General features: G+C 50.5%; 4 non-coding genes across 4 annotated transcripts; all 4 read left to right on the top strand.

Moving 5' to 3' along the window:
• The first annotated feature begins 2,863 nt into the window (after positions 1 to 2,863).
• On the top strand, positions 2,864 to 3,004 carry LOC138496425 (U4 spliceosomal RNA). The gene has a single exon (XR_011277938.1). It is a non-coding gene; the product is annotated as a U4 spliceosomal RNA (small nuclear RNA).
• A 3,507-nt stretch (positions 3,005 to 6,511) lies between these two features.
• On the top strand, positions 6,512 to 6,652 carry LOC138496629 (U4 spliceosomal RNA). Its single transcript, XR_011278123.1, has one exon. It is a non-coding gene; the product is annotated as a U4 spliceosomal RNA (small nuclear RNA).
• A 3,507-nt stretch (positions 6,653 to 10,159) lies between these two features.
• On the top strand, positions 10,160 to 10,300 carry LOC138496424 (U4 spliceosomal RNA). The gene has a single exon (XR_011277937.1). It is a non-coding gene; the product is annotated as a U4 spliceosomal RNA (small nuclear RNA).
• Positions 10,301 to 13,808: 3,508 nt separating this feature from the next.
• On the top strand, positions 13,809 to 13,949 carry LOC138496422 (U4 spliceosomal RNA). The gene has a single exon (XR_011277935.1). It is a non-coding gene; the product is annotated as a U4 spliceosomal RNA (small nuclear RNA).
• Positions 13,950 to 15,142: the final 1,193 nt, after the last annotated feature.

Below are 15,142 nucleotides of genomic sequence, written 5' to 3'. Positions count from 1 at the left end.
TCAGGCTGGTTAGTTGCAACAGAGCGAAAAAACAATTGTGACCCACTGATAAAAGGGACTGTCCAGTCAAGGTTGTATACAAATATCTACTTTAGTATTAATACAACAGACAGTTCTAACACACTACAAAATACAACCCACCCTATAAAGGAAAACAGGGGACAGACAGTTTCACAAAGGAGAGGGATGCACTCTGGATACTGACAGGAGTGCAGTCGGTAAAGCAATCAGTCTGAACTGTTCAAGGTTATTTGGTTGCAGCAGCAAGGGAGCAAGAGGTCGTAAATGTCACTAAGGGCCTTCGGAGAAGGACCAGGGGGACAGAACCACAATGTAACTGGTGTTTGAGATGATCTTGGTACTCGACAGCATCGAGTGGCTTCCAGCATGCTTTGTAGCTCCGGCGACAGAGTTCAAGAGGGACGACAGATGCGGATATCAGTTGGCAGGCAGTTTGGTAAGCGAGGCTGGGCGGACGGCTGCAGGCTGCCCTACCCGGCGGCTCGGGGTGAAGAATCGTTGTCTGTGTGCTGGTTGGTGGATCTGGAACGCTGGTCGAGGGTTCTCAGACGGCTTTAGTGACTGCAGCGTGAGAACAGCCACAGTGGTGCAGCCGGTCGCAGTTTGAGAGCTCGACTGCTTCGAAAAAGTCCTTAAAAGATGGACGCTGGTTGATGCTTGTTGTGGCACTCCTCCGAGCTTCTTCTCAATGCTTGGGTCGACGTTTAAGGCGGCCGACCCAAAGCTGAGAAGAGTGTTTGCCGGCAACGGCCTTGTCCTTTGTTCAGAGACTCTCTGGCACTTCCCACCTAGGAAGCTTGCTGGCTTAACCTAGCAGGGCACGCTGTGTGCTGGCTGGGTACCGGTTCTGGTGCTGCTTGATGGATCCTCTGAGTCGGGTATCTCCCTCTGTTCCCTGGGAGATGTTTTGGGAGGTATTTTGCTTCCCTCTTGGAAATCCTGGACTTCCTTCACTGGCGGAAGCCGTGAGGCAGACTGTACCATCACCGAGGGTCCGAATGAGTCCTTCTTCGTACTCCTTTTGAAGTCGTCGGATGATCTGCTTAGTGAGGGGCTCAGCCCTCTTTTAAAGCCAAATGGGCCCCAGTGATTGGAGCATGCTAAGCCTACCTTAAAGACCCAATCCTGGGTCCCCACCACCAATCTTCTGTCATGCGTAAGGTCATGACCAGAGTGCTTTGCAACAGGAAAGGTAAGGGGTGACAACATGTACTACTAAGCCGCACCCATCTTCCTGTCTCCTGTGGATCAAAGTGGCTCTCTGGTTAATTGAGCTCGAGAACAGACTGTCTGCATCAAATCACATATATCTTCCCTCTGAAAGGGGGTGGCCCTGCAGCGGTTGCCTACTTTAAACAGTTGTTCCACACATGACATTCAATGGCCTTCATACAGAGGGGTGGGAGCTAGCTTCAAGCTGACACATTGCATATGAAAAAGGTGTTGGGGTTTCCTGCCCTGTGTTAGTTCTGTGAACAGGCCTCTTGGCAGGCCTGCTTCACTTAACTCTCATCAGTATGCGCTGCCATCAGAGAGAACCTAACAATAGGCAGGGCATATCGATGGAGCCTTTGCTATTTTAAGTAGGCTGACCAGGGCCGGAGGAAGGCGTTGCCTTCCCCCTTCAGAGATGCTTTGATGTACCCATGGCTGTCACATTGCAGCTAAATGTGACAGGAGGACCGCACCGGTAGACTGTGTCCCCCAGAGTGCACTTGACTATGTGTTTGTTGTGCAGTGTCCATTGGGAAATGTGTGCGGAATAGCCCCACACATTTCCAGGAGGTTTACCTACCAACATTCCATTTCTTTTTTAAAAGTATCAAACCAGCCCAGGCGGAGCGCACACTCCCCGTGCGGATGGTCTAATTCCTCACTCTTGGTCAGGTTCTTCAATTCCTACCAGTCAAGTGGTCTCTTCTGTCTGTGTCTGCACTTCATTTGCACAGCAAACAGGCATGTCTTTCCCATGGCAACAGTGTCTTCTCCAAGCTGCACACACAGACAGCCGTTTCTCAGGCTAAATGTTCTCTTCTGACCTCAGTGGCAGAGCCACACTAAGCAGATGGCTCTGCAAAGGCCCAGGGGCTACAGCAAAAAGCCTGAACAGGGCAAGGCCGCTTCATTTTTGGCAGTGGAGTGGAAGTAGAATTGCAGGGTCCGCCCTATGAGACAGGGTACAAGACGTGAATTACATAGGACCTTTTCACTTTTCCCAGAGTCCCCTGCAAAATCGGGTCTATTTTCAAGGACAAGTGCAATTATCACAAACAGGTAGGTATGTGATGGCATGGAAATGTATCGAAATTGTAATGGTTTGGTCAACAGTTGGAACGCTCAGAGACAAATTGATTCACTTCTTGTCAATGTCCTGGCTGCACTGCAGAAACAGCTGGTCGTCCTGGTGGAGCATCACTTCACCTGTCCCCAAAGGAGCCCATTTCTCGATGCTGTCCTCGCTCCTGTGCAATCCTCCAATGGCTCTTTGCATTCTCAAGCCTCTCCCATGTTGCCTTGGCAGCGGCCTGCCCAATAATCTCTCAGGAGGGCGGGGTCACTTGCCAACAGGCCACCGATCATGCTAAGGGAAAGAGCGCACAGGTAGCAGCCTGCTCATTTGCATGTTTACTCCCAGAATCCTATGCATACCTTGCTACTATATTTGCTGTCAGTTTGGTGAGCGCAAGATGATACAGGTGTTCACCTCAACAAATCTCGGCACTGGAATCCAGGCGGTTTTATGAGTTTGACAAAGGATGGTCAGGATGGAGCTTGCTGGGATCAGTGCAAGTTAAATGGGAATCCATTCCCGGGGCGCACGGGCCTCTGGGTCAGGTGCTTTAGCTTTGCGCAGTGGCAGTATCGTAGCTCATGAGGTTTAACCGAGGCGCGATTATTGCTTATTGAAAACTTTACCCAATACCCCGCCATGACAGCTTGAAATATAGCTGGAATTGGTAATTTTTGACAGTCTCTACGGAGGCTGAACCGATTTGTTTGAAAAGGAGACAATGACGCTTTTACTCCACTGGAGAAGACCTAGCAAGAGGGGTGTGTTTTTCGGAACCCATCCCTTCTATTCTTTGTTCTCTCGTGGCCTACCCTCAACAAAGGGGTTTACTTCCAGAAGCTAGCGCATTCGTAAACTCCAAGCGGTGCAGCGAAGTCTATGGAACCGTGACCATGCAGCAGGTGCATTAAGCGCCTCAGTTGTCTCGCTGCCTTCCTGATCTCACGACATGAAAACCATGAGCTTTCAGAACCTAGCAGACAGTGACCTGTCTGCCTTCGATCCTCTTTGCCACATTTGCTCTTGCGAAAGTCATCAGATTGTTGGATGGTTACTCAGGGAGGTCTGGCTGCCACTGAAGCCAACCGCAGCAGAGGGGTCGCTTTACCTTTGGCCTTCGCTCACCATCTCAGTCTTCCCAAGAGAGGCAAAAGGGCATTTCTGTCCCCATGCATTCTATAGACACATATTCACGTGGAGTCAACAACCCGACCTCTCTTGGTGTGACGAATCAACTTCCGGGGCACTAGTGGTCCAGGGAGGAATATCGCTTTCTAGACCATCAATCAGTCCCACACCTCTAGTACACCGGAAGGGGTCCGAACAGTGGACGGAACGTCAGGCTGGTTAGTTGCAACAGAGCGAAAAAACAATTGTGACCCACTGATAAAAGGGACTGTCCAGTCAAGGTTGTATACAAATATCTACTTTAGTATTAATACAACAGACAGTTCTAACACACTACAAAATGCAACCCACCCTATAAAGGAAAACAGGGGACAGACAGTTTCACAAAGGAGAGGGATGCACTCTGGATACTGACAGGAGTGCAGTCGGTAAAGCAATCAGTCTGAACTGTTCAAGGTTATTTGGTTGCAGCAGCAAGGGAGCAAGAGGTCGTAAATGTCACTAAGGGCCTTCGGAGAAGGACCAGGGGGACAGAACCACAATGTAACTGGTGTTTGAGATGATCTTGGTACTCGACAGCATCGAGTGGCTTCCAGCATGCTTTGTAGCTCCGGCAACAGAGTTCAAGAGGGACGACAGATGCGGATATCAGTTGGCAGGCAGTTTGGTAAGCGAGGCTGGGCGGACGGCTGCAGGCTGCCCTACCCGGCGGCTCGGGGTGAAGAATCGTTGTCTGTGTGCTGGTTGGTGGATCTGGAAAGCTGGTCGAGGGTTCTCAGACGGCTTTAGTGACTGCAGCGTGAGAACAGCCACAGTGGTGCAGCCGGTCGCAGTTTGAGAGCTCGACTGCTTCGAAAAAGTCCTTAAAAGATGGACGCTGGTTGATGCTTGTTGTGGCACTCCTCCGAGCTTCTTCTCAATGCTTGGGTCGACGTTTAAGGCGGCCGACCCAAAGCTGAGAAGAGTGTTTGCCGGCAACGGCCTTGTCCTTTGTTCAGAGACTCTCTGGCACTTCCCACCTAGGAAGCTTGCTGGCTTAACCTAGCAGGGCACGCTGTGTGCTGGCTGGGTACCGGTTCTGGTGCTGCTTGATGGATCCTCTGAGTCGGGTATCTCCCTCTGTTCCCTGGGAGATGTTTTGGGAGGTATTTTGCTTCCCTCTTGGAAATCCTGGACTTCCTTCACTGGCGGAAGCCGTGAGGCAGACTGTACCATCACCGAGGGTCCGAATGAGTCCTTCTTCGTACTCCTTTTGAAGTCGTCGGATGATCTGCTTAGTGAGGGGCTCAGCCCTCTTTTAAAGCCAAATGGGCCCAGTGATTGGAGCATGCTAAGCCTACCTTAAAGACCCAATCCTGGGTCCCCACCACCAATCTTCTGTCATGCGTAAGGTCATGACCAGAGTGCTTTGCAACAGGAAAGGTAAGGGGTGACAACATGTACTACTAAGCCGCACCCATCTTCCTGTCTCCTGTGGATCAAAGTGGCTCTCTGGTTAATTGAGCTCGAGAACAGACTGTCTGCATCAAATCACATATATCTTCCCTCTGAAAGGGGGTGGCCCTGCAGCGGTTGCCTACTGTAAACAGTTGTTCCACACATGACATTCAATGGCCTTCATACAGAGGGGTGGGAGCTAGCTTCAAGCTGACACATTGCATATGAAAAAGGTGTTGGGGTTTCCTGCCCTGTGTTAGTTCTGTGAACAGGCCTCTTGGCAGGCCTGCTTCACTTAACTCTCATCAGTATGCGCTGCCATCAGAGAGAACCTAACAATAGGCAGGGCATATCGATGGAGCCTTTGCTATTTTAAGTAGGCTGACCAGGGCCGGAGGAAGGCGTTGCCTTCCCCCTTCAGAGATGCTTTGATGTACCCATGGCTGTCACATTGCAGCTAAATGTGACAGGAGGACCGCACCGGTAGACTGTGTCCCCCAGAATGCACTTGACTATGTGTTTGTTGTGCAGTGTCCATTGGGAAATGTGTGCGGAATAGCCCCACACATTTCCAGGAGGTTTACCTACCAACATTCCATTTCTTTTTTTAAAGTATCAAACCAGCCCAGGCGGAGCGCACACTCCCCGTGCGGATGGTCTAATTCCTCACTCTTGGTCAGGTTCTTCAATTCCTACCAGTCAAGTGGTCTCTTCTGTCTGTGTCTGCACTTCATTTGCACAGCAAACAGGCATGTCTTTCCCATGGCAACAGTGTCTTCTCCAAGCTGCACACACAGACAGCCGTTTCTCAGGCTAAATGTTCTCTTCTGACCTCCGTGGCAGAGCCACACTAAGCAGATGGCTCTGCAAAGGCCCAGGGGCTACAGCAAAAAGCCTGAACAGGGCAAGGCCGCTTCATTTTTGGCAGTGGAGTGGAAGTAGAATTGCAGGGTCCGCCCTATGAGACAGGGTACAAGACGTGAATTACATAGGACCTTTTCACTTTTCCCAGAGTCCCCTGCAAAATCGGGTCTATTTTCAAGGACAAGTGCAATTATCACAAACAGGTAGGTATGTGATGGCATGGAAATGTATCGAAATTGTAATGGTTTGGTCAACAGTTGGAACGCTCAGAGACAAATTGATTCACTTCTTGTCAATGTCCTGGCTGCACTGCAGAAACAGCTGGTCGTCCTGGTGGAGCATCACTTCACCTGTCCCCAAAGGAGCCCATTTCTCGATGCTGTCCTCGCTCCTGTGCAATCCTCCAATGGCTCTTTGCATTCTCAAGCCTCTCCCATGTTGCCTTGGCAGCGGCCTGCCCAATAATCTCTCAGGAGGGCGGGGTCACTTGCCAACAGGCCACCGATCATGCTAAGGGAAAGAGCGCACAGGTAGCAGCCTGCTCATTTGCATGTTTACTCCCAGAATCCTATGCATACCTTGCTACTATATTTGCTGTCAGTTTGGTGAGCGCAAGATGATACAGGTGTTCACCTCAACAAATCTCGGCACTGGAATCCAGGCGGTTTTATGAGTTTGACAAAGGATGCTCAGGATGGAGCTTGCTGGGATCAGTGCAAGTTAAATGGGAATCCATTCCCGGGGCGCACGGGCCTCTGGGTCAGGTGCTTTAGCTTTGCGCAGTGGCAGTATCGTAGTTCATGAGGTTTAACCGAGGCGCGATTATTGCTTATTGAAAACTTTACCCAATACCCCGCCATGACAGCTTGAAATATAGCTGGAATTGGTAATTTTTGACAGTCTCTACGGAGACTGAACCGATTTGTTTGAAAAGGAGACGATGACGCTTTTACTCCACTGGAGAAGACCTAGCAAGAGGGGTGTGTTTTTCGGAACCCATCCCTTCTATTCTTTGTTCTCTCGTGGCCTACCCTCAACAAAGGGGTTTACTTCCAGAAGCTAGCGCATTCGTAAACTCCAAGCGGCGCAGCGAAGTCTATGGAACCGTGACCATGCAGCAGGTGCATTAAGCGCCTCAGTTGTCTCGCTGCCTTCCTGATCTCACGACATGAAGACCATGAGCTTTCAGAACCTAGCAGACAGTGACCTGTCTGCCTTCGATCCTCTTTGCCACATCTGCTCTTGCGAAAGTCATCAGATTGTTGGATGGTTACTCAGGGAGGTCTGGCTGCCACTGAAGCCAACCGCAGCAGAGGGGTCGCTTTACCTTTGGCCTTCGCTCACCATCTCAGTCTTCCCAAGAGAGGCAAAAGGGCATTTCTGTCCCCATGCATTCTATAGACACATATTCACGTGGAGTCAACAACCCGACCTCTCTTGGTGTGACGAATCAACTTCCGGGGCACTAGTGGTCCAGGGAGGAATATCGCTTTCTAGACCATCAATCAGTCCCACACCTCTAGTACACCGGAAGGGGTCCGAACAGTGGACGGAACGTCAGGCTGGTTAGTTGCAACAGAGCGAAAAAACAATTGTGACCCACTGATAAAAGGGACTGTCCAGTCAAGGTTGTATACAAATATCTACTTTAGTATTAATACAACAGACAGTTCTAACACACTACAAAATACAACCCACCCTATAAAGGAAAACAGGGGACAGACAGTTTCACAAAGGAGAGGGATGCACTCTGGATACTGACAGGAGTGCAGTCGGTAAAGCAATCAGTCTGAACTGTTCAAGGTTATTTGGTTGCAGCAGCAAGGGAGCAAGAGGTCGTAAATGTCACTAAGGGCCTTCGGAGAAGGACCAGGGGGACAGAACCACAATGTAACTGGTGTTTGAGATGATCTTGGTACTCGACAGCATCGAGTGGCTTCCAGCATGCTTTGTAGCTCTGGCGACAGAGTTCAAGAGGGACGACAGATGCGGATATCAGTTGGCAGGCAGTTTGGTAAGCGAGGCTGGGCGGACGGCTGCAGGCTGCCCTACCCGGCGGCTCGGGGTGAAGAATCGTTGTCTGTGTGCTGGTTGGTGGATCTGGAACGCTGGTCGAGGGTTCTCAGACGGCTTTAGTGACTGCAGCGTGAGAACAGCCACAGTGGTGCAGCCGGTCGCAGTTTGAGAGCTCGACTGCTTCGAAAAAGTCCTTAAAAGATGGACGCTGGTTGATGCTTGTTGTGGCACTCCTCCGAGCTTCTTCTCAATGCTTGGGTCGACGTTTAAGGCGGCCGACCCAAAGCTGAGAAGAGTGTTTGCCGGCAACGGCCTTGTCCTTTGTTCAGAGACTCTCTGGCACTTCCCACCTAGGAAGCTTGCTGGCTTAACCTAGCAGGGCACGCTGTGTGCTGGCTGGGTACCGGTTCTGGTGCTGCTTGATGGATCCTCTGAGTCGGGTATCTCCCTCTGTTCCCTGGGAGATGTTTTGGGAGGTATTTTGCTTCCCTCTTGGAAATCCTGGACTTCCTTCACTGGCGGAAGCCGTGAGGCAGACTGTACCATCACCGAGGGTCCGAATGAGTCCTTCTTCGTACTCCTTTTGAAGTCGTCGGATGATCTGCTTAGTGAGGGGCTCAGCCCTCTTTTAAAGCCAAATGGGCCCCAGTGATTGGAGCATGCTAAGCCTACCTTAAAGACCCAATCCTGGGTCCCCACCACCAATCTTCTGTCATGCGTAAGGTCATGACCAGAGTGCTTTGCAACAGGAAAGGTAAGGGGTGACAACATGTACTACTAAGCCGCACCCATCTTCCTGTCTCCTGTGGATCAAAGTGGCTCTCTGGTTAATTGAGCTCGAGAACAGACTGTCTGCATCAAATCACATATATCTTCCCTCTGAAAGGGGGTGGCCCTGCAGCGGTTGCCTACTGTAAACAGTTGTTCCACACATGACATTCAATGGCCTTCATACAGAGGGGTGGGAGCTAGCTGCAAGCTGACACATTGCATATGAAAAAGGTGTTGGGGTTTCCTGCCCTGTGTTAGTTCTGTGAACAGGCCTCTTGGCAGGCCTGCTTCACTTAACTCTCATCAGTATGCGCTGCCATCAGAGAGAACCTAACAATAGGCAGGGCATATCGATGGAGCCTTTGCTATTTTAAGTAGGCTGACCAGGGCCGGAGGAAGGCGTTGCCTTCCCCCTTCAGAGATGCTTTGATGTACCCATGGCTGTCACATTGCAGCTAAATGTGACAGGAGGACCGCACCGGTAGACTCTGTCCCCCAGAGTGCACTTGACTATGTGTTTGTTGTGCAGTGTCCATTGGGAAATGTGTGCGGAATAGCCCCACACATTTCCAGGAGGTTTACCTACCAACATTCCATTTCTTTTTTAAAAGTATCAAACCAGCCCAGGCGGAGCGCACACTCCCCGTGCGGATGGTCTAATTCCTCACTCTTGGTCAGGTTCTTCAATTCCTACCAGTCAAGTGGTCTCTTCTGTCTGTGTCTGCACTTCATTTGCACAGCAAACAGGCATGTCTTTCCCATGGCAACAGTGTCTTCTCCAAGCTGCACACACAGACAGCCGTTTCTCAGGCTAAATGTTCTCTTCTGACCTCAGTGGCAGAGCCACACTAAGCAGATGGCTCTGCAAAGGCCCAGGGGCTACAGCAAAAAGCCTGAACAGGGCAAGGCCGCTTCATTTTTGGCAGTGGAGTGGAAGTAGAATTGCAGGGTCCGCCCTATGAGACAGGGTACAAGACGTGAATTACATAAGACCTTTTCACTTTCCCAGAGTCCCCTGCAAAATCGGGTCTATTTTCAAGGACAAGTGCAATTATCACAAACAGGTAGGTATGTGATGGCATGGAAATGTATCGAAATTGTAATGGTTTGGTCAACAGTTGGAACGCTCAGAGACAAATTGATTCACTTCTTGTCAATGTCCTGGCTGCACTGCAGAAACAGCTGGTCGTCCTGGTGGAGCATCACTTCACCTGTCCCCAAAGGAGCCCATTTCTCGATGCTGTCCTCGCTCCTGTGCAATCCTCCAATGGCTCTTTGCATTCTCAAGCCTCTCCCATGTTGCCTTGGCAGCGGCCTGCCCAATAATCTCTCAGGAGGGCGGGGTCACTTGCCAACAGGCCACCGATCATGCTAAGGGAAAGAGCGCACAGGTAGCAGCCTGCTCATTTGCATGTTTACTCCCAGAATCCTATGCATACCTTGCTACTATATTTGCTGTCAGTTTGGTGAGCGCAAGATGATACAGGTGTTCACCTCAACAAATCTCGGCACTGGAATCCAGGCGGTTTTATGAGTTTGACAAAGGATGCTCAGGATGGAGCTTGCTGGGATCAGTGCAGGTTAAATGGGAATCCATTCCCGGGGCGCACGGGCCTCTGGGTCAGGTGCTTTAGCTTTGCGCAGTGGCAGTATCGTAGCTCATGAGGTTTAACCGAGGCGCGATTATTGCTTATTGAAAACTTTACCCAATACCCCGCCATGACAGCTTGAAATATAGCTGGAATTGGTAATTTTTGACAGTCTCTACGGAGGCTGAACCGATTTGTTTGAAAAGGAGACAATGACGCTTTTACTCCACTGGAGAAGACCTAGCAAGAGGGGTGTGTTTTTCGGAACCCATCCCTTCTATTCTTTGTTCTCTCGTGGCCTACCCTCAACAAAGGGGTTTACTTCCAGAAGCTAGCGCATTCGTAAACTCCAAGCGGCGCAGCGAAGTCTATGGAACCGTGACCATGCAGCAGGTGCATTAAGCGCCTCAGTTGTCTCGCTGCCTTCCTGATCTCACGACATGAAAACCATGAGCTTTCAGAACCTAGCAGACAGTGACCTGTCTGCCTTCGATCCTCTTTGCCACATCTGCTCTTGCGAAAGTCATCAGATTGTTGGATGGTTACTCAGGGAGGTCTGGCTGCCACTGAAGCCAACCGCAGCAGAGGGGTCGCTTTACCTTTGGCCTTCGCTCACCATCTCAGTCTTCCCAAGAGAGGCAAAAGGGCATTTCTGTCCCCATGCATTCTATAGACACATATTCACGTGGAGTCAACAACCCGACCTCTCTTGGTGTGACGAATCAACTTCCGGGGCACTAGTGGTCCAGGGAGGAATATCGCTTTCTAGACCATCAATCAGTCCCACACCTCTAGTACACCGGAAGGGGTCCGAACAGTGGACGGAACGTCAGGCTGGTTAGTTGCAACAGAGCGAAAAAACAATTGTGACCCACTGATAAAAGGGACTGTCCAGTCAAGGTTGTATACAAATATCTACTTTAGTATTAATACAACAGACAGTTCTAACACACTACAAAATACAACCCACCCTATAAAGGAAAACAGGGGACAGACAGTTTCACAAAGGAGAGGGATGCACTCTGGATACTGACAGGAGTGCAGTCGGTAAAGCAATCAGTCTGAACTGTTCAAGGTTATTTGGTTGCAGCAGCAAGGGAGCAAGAGGTCGTAAATGTCACTAAGGGCCTTCGGAGAAGGACCAGGGGGACAGAACCACAATGTAACTGGTGTTTGAGATGATCTTGGTACTCGACAGCATCGAGTGGCTTCCAGCATGCTTTGTAGCTCCGGCGACAGAGTTCAAGAGGGACGACAGATGCGGATATCAGTTGGCAGGCAGTTTGGTAAGCGAGGCTGGGCGGACGGCTGCAGGCTGCCCTACCCGGCGGCTCGGGGTGAAGAATCGTTGTCTGTGTGCTGGTTGGTGGATCTGGAACGCTGGTCGAGGGTTCTCAGACGGCTTTAGTGACTGCAGCGTGAGAACAGCCACAGTGGTGCAGCCGGTCGCAGTTTGAGAGCTCGACTGCTTCGAAAAAGTCCTTAAAAGATGGACGCTGGTTGATGCTTGTTGTGGCACTCCTCCGAGCTTCTTCTCAATGCTTGGGTCGACGTTTAAGGCGGCCGACCCAAAGCTGAGAAGAGTGTTTGCCGGCAACGGCCTTGTCCTTTGTTCAGAGACTCTCTGGCACTTCCCACCTAGGAAGCTTGCTGGCTTAACCTAGCAGGGCACGCTGTGTGCTGGCTGGGTACCGGTTCTGGTGCTGCTTGATGGATCCTCTGAGTCGGGTATCTCCCTCTGTTCCCTGGGAGATGTTTTGGGAGGTATTTTGCTTCCCTCTTGGAAATCCTGGACTTCCTTCACTGGCGGAAGCCGTGAGGCAGACTGTACCATCACCGAGGGTCCGAATGAGTCCTTCTTCGTACTCCTTTTGAAGTCGTCGGATGATCTGCTTAGTGAGGGGCTCAGCCCTCTTTTAAAGCCAAATGGGCCCCAGTGATTGGAGCATGCTAAGCCTACCTTAAAGACCCAATCCTGGGTCCCCACCACCAATCTTCTGTCATGCGTAAGGTCATGACCAGAGTGCTTTGCAACAGGAAAGGTAAGGGGTGACAACATGTACTACTAAGCCGCACCCATCTTCCTGTCTCCTGTGGATCAAAGTGGCTCTCTGGTTAATTGAGCTCGAGAACAGACTGTCTGCATCAAATCACATATATCTTCCCTCTGAAAGGGGGTGGCCCTGCAGCGGTTGCCTACTTTAAACAGTTGTTCCACACATGACATTCAATGGCCTTCATACAGAGGGGTGGGAGCTAGCTTCAAGCTGACACATTGCATATGAAAAAGGTGTTGGGGTTTCCTGCCCTGTGTTAGTTCTGTGAACAGGCCTCTTGGCAGGCCTGCTTCACTTAACTCTCATCAGTATGCGCTGCCATCAGAGAGAACCTAACAATAGGCAGGGCATATCGATGGAGCCTTTGCTATTTTAAGTAGGCTGACCAGGGCCGGAGGAAGGCGTTGCCTTCCCCCTTCAGAGATGCTTTGATGTACCCATGGCTGTCACATTGCAGCTAAATGTGACAGGAGGACCGCACCGGTAGACTGTGTCCCCCAGAGTGCACTTGACTATGTGTTTGTTGTGCAGTGTCCATTGGGAAATGTGTGCGGAATAGCCCCACACATTTCCAGGAGGTTTACCTACCAACATTCCATTTCTTTTTTAAAAGTATCAAACCAGCCCAGGCGGAGCGCACACTCCCCGTGCGGATGGTCTAATTCCTCACTCTTGGTCAGGTTCTTCAATTCCTACCAGTCAAGTGGTCTCTTCTGTCTGTGTCTGCACTTCATTTGCACAGCAAACAGGCATGTCTTTCCCATGGCAACAGTGTCTTCTCCAAGCTGCACACACAGACAGCCGTTTCTCAGGCTAAATGTTCTCTTCTGACCTCAGTGGCAGAGCCACACTAAGCAGATGGCTCTGCAAAGGCCCAGGGGCTACAGCAAAAAGCCTGAACAGGGCAAGGCCGCTTCATTTTTGGCAGTGGAGTGGAAGTAGAATTGCAGGGTCCGCCCTATGAGACAGGGTACAAGACGTGAATTACATAGGACCTTTTCACTTTTCCCAGAGTCCCCTGCAAAATCGGGTCTATTTTCAAGGACAAGTGCAATTATCACAAACAGGTAGGTATGTGATGGCATGGAAATGTATCGAAATTGTAATGGTTTGGTCAACAGTTGGAACGCTCAGAGACAAATTGATTCACTTCTTGTCAATGTCCTGGCTGCACTGCAGAAACAGCTGGTCGTCCTGGTGGAGCATCACTTCACCTGTCCCCAAAGGAGCCCATTTCTCGATGCTGTCCTCGCTCCTGTGCAATCCTCCAATGGCTCTTTGCATTCTCAAGCCTCTCCCATGTTGCCTTGGCAGCGGCCTGCCCAATAATCTCTAAGGAGGGCGGGGTCACTTGCCAACAGGCCACCGATCATGCTAAGGGAAAGAGCGCACAGGTAGCAGCCTGCTCATTTGCATGTTTACTCCCAGAATCCTATGCATACCTTGCTACTATATTTGCTGTCAGTTTGGTGAGCGCAAGATGATACAGGTGTTCACCTCAACAAATCTCGGCACTGGAATCCAGGCGGTTTTATGAGTTTGACAAAGGATGGTCAGGATGGAGCTTGCTGGGATCAGTGCAAGTTAAATGGGAATCCATTCCCGGGGCGCACGGGCCTCTGGGTCAGGTGCTTTAGCTTTGCGCAGTGGCAGTATCGTAGCTCATGAGGTTTAACCGAGGCGCGATTATTGCTTATTGAAAACTTTACCCAATACCCCGCCATGACAGCTTGAAATATAGCTGGAATTGGTAATTTTTGACAGTCTCTACGGAGGCTGAACCGATTTGTTTGAAAAGGAGACAATGACGCTTTTACTCCACTGGAGAAGACCTAGCAAGAGGGGTGTGTTTTTCGGAACCCATCCCTTCTATTCTTTGTTCTCTCGTGGCCTACCCTCAACAAAGGGGTTTACTTCCAGAAGCTAGCGCATTCGTAAACTCCAAGCGGTGCAGCGAAGTCTATGGAACCGTGACCATGCAGCAGGTGCATTAAGCGCCTCAGTTGTCTCGCTGCCTTCCTGATCTCACGACATGAAAACCATGAGCTTTCAGAACCTAGCAGACAGTGACCTGTCTGCCTTCGATCCTCTTTGCCACATTTGCTCTTGCGAAAGTCATCAGATTGTTGGATGGTTACTCAGGGAGGTCTGGCTGCCACTGAAGCCAACCGCAGCAGAGGGGTCGCTTTACCTTTGGCCTTCGCTCACCATCTCAGTCTTCCCAAGAGAGGCAAAAGGGCATTTCTGTCCCCATGCATTCTATAGACACATATTCACGTGGAGTCAACAACCCGACCTCTCTTGGTGTGACGAATCAACTTCCGGGGCACTAGTGGTCCAGGGAGGAATATCGCTTTCTAGACCATCAATCAGTCCCACACCTCTAGTACACCGGAAGGGGTCCGAACAGTGGACGGAACGTCAGGCTGGTTAGTTGCAACAGAGCGAAAAAACAATTGTGACCCACTGATAAAAGGGACTGTCCAGTCAAGGTTGTATACAAATATCTACTTTAGTATTAATACAACAGACAGTTCTAACACACTACAAAATACAACCCACCCTATAAAGGAAAACAGGGGACAGACAGTTTCACAAAGGAGAGGGATGCACTCTGGATACTGACAGGAGTGCAGTCGGTAAAGCAATCAGTCTGAACTGTTCAAGGTTATTTGGTTGCAGCAGCAAGGGAGCAAGAGGTCGTAAATGTCACTAAGGGCCTTCGGAGAAGGACCAGGGGGACAGAACCACAATGTAACTGGTGTTTGAGATGATCTTGGTACTCGACAGCATCGAGTGGCTTCCAGCATGCTTTGTAGCTCCGGCGACAGAGTTCAAGAGGGACGACAGATGCGGATATCAGTTGGCAGGCAGTTTGGTAAGCGAGGCTGGGCGGACGGCTGCAGGCTGCCCTACCCGGCGGCTCGGGGTGAAGAATCGTTGTCTGTGTGCTGGTTGGTGGATCTGGA

Source organism: Ambystoma mexicanum, chromosome 10 (genome assembly GCF_040938575.1).
Source record: "Ambystoma mexicanum isolate Mex_15411 chromosome 10, UKY_AmexF1_1, whole genome shotgun sequence".
NCBI lineage: Eukaryota > Metazoa > Chordata > Amphibia > Caudata > Ambystomatidae > Ambystoma > Ambystoma mexicanum.
Note: the sequence above shows the minus strand (reverse complement) of the source record. Positions and strands in the feature narration are given on the sequence as shown.